This window comes from Eubalaena glacialis, chromosome 3, assembly GCF_028564815.1.
Source record: "Eubalaena glacialis isolate mEubGla1 chromosome 3, mEubGla1.1.hap2.+ XY, whole genome shotgun sequence".
NCBI lineage: Eukaryota > Metazoa > Chordata > Mammalia > Artiodactyla > Balaenidae > Eubalaena > Eubalaena glacialis.
The window spans coordinates 57452335-57457756 of record NC_083718.1 but is presented as its reverse complement, the minus strand read 5'-3'; the positions used below and the strand labels follow the sequence as shown (position 1 = coordinate 57457756).

Genomic DNA, 5422 nt, shown 5'->3' with positions numbered 1-5422 from the left:
TATGAAATAGCGGTGCATGTATCTTTTTGAATTATAGTTTTGTCTGGATATTTGCCCAGGAGTGGGATTGCTTGATCATATTGGTAATTCTATTTTTAGTTTTCTGAGGAACCTCCATACTGTTTTCCATAGTGGCTGCACCAACTTACATTCCTACCAACAGTGTAGGAGGGTTCCCTTTTCTCGGCATCCTCTCCAGCATTTGTTATTTGTAGACTTATTGTTATTGTATTTAAGAAACTGTTTATTTTCCGTCAACCTATTTCCATTTTAAGAGTGTGGAAGAACAGCTTAAGATGACTCACTGGTTGTTCCTACCCACTCAGTGGCCCGAGCAGTGGGAGCTGCAGACCAGTCTTCAGTGGCGGGCTGAGCACTCCAGTCTTCAGTGGGGAACGGCTGAATAGGCACAGAGGGCACCTGCACACCTTCGGACCAGTCCGCCACCTCAGGTTGAGAAGCAGTGAACTCAGGATCTGGAACAGACCATTCACTCTGAAATTCCTCCTTGGTCACAGCTTTCTTGGCTGTCACCTGCTCTTCCTTTTCAATCTCTTCAGGATCTCTGTAGAAGCAGAGATCAGGCATGACCTCCCATGGTTGTTCATGGGAGATGGTGCCACGCATGCGCAGAACATCCTGGGCGAGCATTCACCACATCAGACCCACTGACTGGGCTCCCTTCTTGTTGCATGGGATGGCAATGTCCACATAATACAGAGGAGAGTCTGTGTTACACAAAGCAATAGTAGGCAGGTTAACTTAAGAGGCCTCTGTGAGAGGCTGGTGGTCAGCTCTGGGATCAGTAACCACCAGAAGTCTTGGCTCCCTGAAGGCTGCCTGGATCTGGTCAGTGAAGGTTCCAGGAGTGAAGTGGCCTGCAATAGGAGTGGCTCCAGTGGCAGCAGCAAACTTCAGCACAGCTCGCTGGCCAGTATTCCTGGAGGGTATGACACTGACATCAGCTGGGTTTTCAATGGCAATAATGGGACGAGCTACCAACAGAAGCTTCTCCCAGGTTCTCTTCAGATTTATGATGTAGATGCCATCACTTTTCCTTTTGTAGATTTACTATTCCATTTGGAAGTCAAGGTTGCTGCCAGCTAAGTGGGTTCCTGCTGCAAGGAATTTGAAGACATCCTCCTCCTTCATTTGCAGGACATCAAGGGCTCCAGACATTGTGGAATTTTCCCTTTAAGTTACGATGGGAGGGCTAGAGCTTCAAGGTGGCGGAAGAGTAAGACGTGGAGATAAACTTCCTTCACAGAAATACATCAGAAATACATCTATATGTGGAACAACCCCTACAGAACACCTACTGAAAGCTGGCAGAAGACCTCAGACCTCCCAAAAGGCAAGAAACTCCCCACGTACCTGGGGAGGGCACAAGAAAAAAGAAAAACAGAGACAAAAGAATAGGGATGGGACCTGCACCAGTGGGAGGGAGCTGTGAAGGAGGAAAGGTTTCCACACACTAGGAAGCACCTTTGTGGGTGGAGACTGCGGGTGGCGGAGGGGGGAAGCTTCAGAGCCACGGAGGGGAGTACAGCAACAGTGGTGCAGAGGGCAAAGCAGAGAGAGTCCTGCAGGGAGGATCGGTGCCTGCAAGCTCTCACCAGCCCGAGAGGCTTGTCTGCTCAAATGACGGGACGGGTGGGAGCTGGGAGCTGAGGCTCCGGCTTTGGAGGTTAGATCCCAGGGAGAGGACTGGGGTTGGCTGTGTGAACACAGCCTGAAGGGGGCTAGTGTGCCACAGCTAGCTGGGAGTGTGTCCAGGAAAAGGTCTGGAGCTGCCAAAGAGGCGAGAGACTTTTTCTTGCCTCTTTGTTTTGGGGTGCGCGAGGAGAGGGGATTAAGAGCACCACCTAAATGAGCTCCAGACACAGGCGCAAGCCGTGGCTATCAACGTGGACACCAGAGATGGGCATGAGACGCTAAGGCTCTGCTGCCGCCACCAAGAAGCCTGTGTGCAAGCACAGGTCACTATCCACACCTCCCCTCCTGGGACCTGTACAGCCGCCACTGCCAGGGTCCCGTGATCCAGGGACAACTTCCCTGGGAAAACGCACGGCGCGCATCAGGCTGGTGCAATGTTATGCTGGCCTCTGCTGCCACAGGCTCGCCCTGCATTCTGTACCCCTCCCTCCCCCCCAGCCTGAGTGAGCCAGAGCCCACGAATCAGCTGCCCCTTTAACCCCATCCTGTCTGAGTGGTAACGGATGCCCTCAGGTGACCTACACACAGAGGCGGGGCCAAATCCAAAGCTGAACCCCGGGAGCTGTGCGAACAAAGAAGAGAAAGGGAAATCTCTCCGTGCAGCCTCAGGAGCAGTGGATTAAATCTCCACAATCAACTTGATGTACCCTGCATCTGTGGATTACCTGAATAGATAACGAATCATCCCAAATTGAGGCAGTGGACTTTAGGAGCAATGATATATATATTTTTCCTTTTTCTGTTTTTCCGTGTGGATGACAGGGTCTTGGTGCTCCGGCCAGGCATCAGGCCTGTGCCTCTGAGGTGGGAGAGCCGAGTTCAAAACACTGGTCCACCAGAGACCTCCCAGCTCCACGTAATATCAAATGGCGAAAATCTCCCAAAGACCTCCATCTCAACACCAAGACCCAGCTCCACTCAGTGACCAGCAAGCTACAGTGATGGACACCCTATGCCAAACAACTGGCAAGACAGGAACAAAACCTGTTAGCAGAGAGGCTGCCTAAAATCATAATAAGGTCACAGACACCCCAAAACACACCACCGGATGCGGACCTGCCCACCAGAAAGACAAGATCCAGCCTCATCCACCAGAACACAGGCACTAGTCCCCTCCACCAGGAAGCCTACACAACCCACTGAACCAACCTTAGCCACTGGCGGCAGACACCAAAAACAATGGGAACTATGAACCTGCAGCCTGTGAAAAGGAGACCACAAACACAGTAAGTTAAGCAAAATGAGAAGACAGAGAAACACACAGCAGATGAAGGAGCAAGGTAAAAACCCACCAGACCAAACAAATGAAGAGGAAATAGGCAGTCTACCTGAAAAAGAATTCAGAGTAATGATAGTAAAGATGATCCAAAATCTGGGAAATAGAATGGAGAAAATACAAGAAACGTTTAACAAGGACCTAGAAGAACTAAAGAGCAAACAAACAATGATGAACAACACAATAAATGAAATTAAAAATTCTCTAGAAGGAATCAATAGCAGAATAACTGAGGAAGAATAATGGATAAGTGACCTTGAAGATAAAATAGTGGAAATGACTACTGCAGAGCAGAATAAAGAAAAAAGAATGAAAAGAATTGAGGACAGTCTCAGAGACCTCTGGGACAACATTAAACGCACCAACATTCGAATTATAGGGGTCCCAGGAGAAGAAGAGAAAAAAAAAGGGACTGAGAAAATATTTGAAGAGATTATAGTTGAAAACTTCCCTAACATGGGAAAGGAAATAGTTAATCAAGTCCGGGAAGCACAGAGAGTCACATACAGGATAAATCCAAGGAGAAATACGCCAAGACACATATTAACCAAACTATCAATAATTAAATACAAAGAAAAAATATTAGAAACAGCAAGGGAAAAACAACAAATAGCATACAAGGGAATCCTCATAAGGTTAACAGCTGGTCTTTCAGTAGAAACACTGCAAGCCAGAAGGGAGTGGCAGGACATTTTAAAGTGATGAAAGGGAAAAACCTACAACCAAGATTACTCTACCCAGCAAGGATCTCATTCAGATTTGATGGAGAAAATAAAACCTTTAGAGACAAGCAAAAGCTAGGGGAATTCAGCACCACCAAACCGGCTTTACAACATATGCTAAAGGAACTTCTCTAGGCAGGAAACACAAAAGAAGGAAAAGACCTACAATAACAAACTGAAAACAATTAAGAAAATGGTAATAGAAACATACATATCGATAATTACCTTGAATGTAAATAGATTAAATGTTTCAACCCAAAGACATAGACTGGCTGAATGGATACAAAAACAATACCCGTATGTATGTTGTCTACAAGAGACCCACTTCAGACCTAGGGACACATACAGGCTGAAAGTGAGGGGATGGAAAAAGATATTCCATGCAAATGGAAATCAAAAGAAAGCTGGAGTAGCAATTCTCATATCACACAGAACAGACTTTAAAACAAAGACTATTACAAGAGCCGAAGAAGGACACTACATAGTGATCAAGGGATCGATCCAAGAAGAAGGTATAACAATTGTAAATATTTATGCACCCAACATAGGAGCACCGCAATACATAAGGCAAATACTAACAGCCATAAAAGGGGAAACCGACAGTAACACAGTCATAGTAGGGGACTTTAACACCCCACTTTCACCAATGGAGAGATCATCCAAAATGAAAATAAACAAGGAAACACAAGCTTTAAATGATACATTAAACAAGATGGACTTTATTGATATTTATAGGACATTCCATCCAAAAACAACATAATACACTTTCTTCTCAAGTGCTCATGGAACATTCTCCAGGATAGATCATATCTTAGGTCACATATCTAGCCTTGATAAATTTACAATAATTGAAGTTGTGTCCAGTATCTTTTCCAACCACAGTGCTATGAGACTAGGTATCAATTACAGGAAAAAATCTGTAAAAAATACAAACACATGGAGGCCAAACAATACACTACTTAATAACCAAGAGATCACTGAAGAAATCAAAGAGGAAATCAAAAAATACCTATAAAGACATGACAATGAAAACACGACGACCCCAAACCTATGGGATGCAGCAAAAGCAGTTCTAAGAGGGAAGTTTATAGCAATACAATCCTACCTTAAGAAACAAGAAACATCTCAAATAAACAACCTAACCTTACACCTAAAGCAATTAGAGAAAGAAGAACCAAAAAACCTCAAAGTTAGCAGAAGGAAAGAAATCATGAAGATCAGATCAGAAATAAATGAAAGAGAAATGAAGGAAACAATAGCAAAGATCAATAAAACTAAAAGCTGTTTTTTTGGGAAAATAAACAAAATTGATAAACCATTAGCCAGACTCGTCAAGAAAAAGAGAGGACTCAAATCAATAAAATTAGAAATGAAAAAAAGGAGAAGTTACAACAGACACCGCAGAAATAAAAAGCATCCTAAGAGACTACTACAAGCAACTCTATGCCTATAAAATGGACCACCTGGAAGAAATGGAAAAATTCTTAGAAAAGCACAATCTTCTGAGACTGAACCAGGAAGAAATAGAAAATATAAACAGACCAGTAACAAGCACTGAAATTGAAACTGTGATTAAAAATCTTCCAACAAACAAAAGCCCAGGACCAGATGGCTTCACAGGTGAATTCTATCAAACATTTAGAGAAGAGCTAACACCTATCCTTCTCAAAATCTTCCAAAATATGGCAGAGGGAGGAACACTCCCAAA

The 5422-nt window shown here is 44.3% G+C and overlaps 1 pseudogene; it reads right to left on the bottom strand.

Moving 5' to 3' along the window:
- Nucleotides 1-291: 291 nt before the first annotated feature.
- LOC133087952 (small ribosomal subunit protein uS2-like) lies at nt 292-1179 on the bottom strand (annotated as a pseudogene).
- Between the last annotated feature and the right edge of the window lie 4243 nt (nt 1180-5422).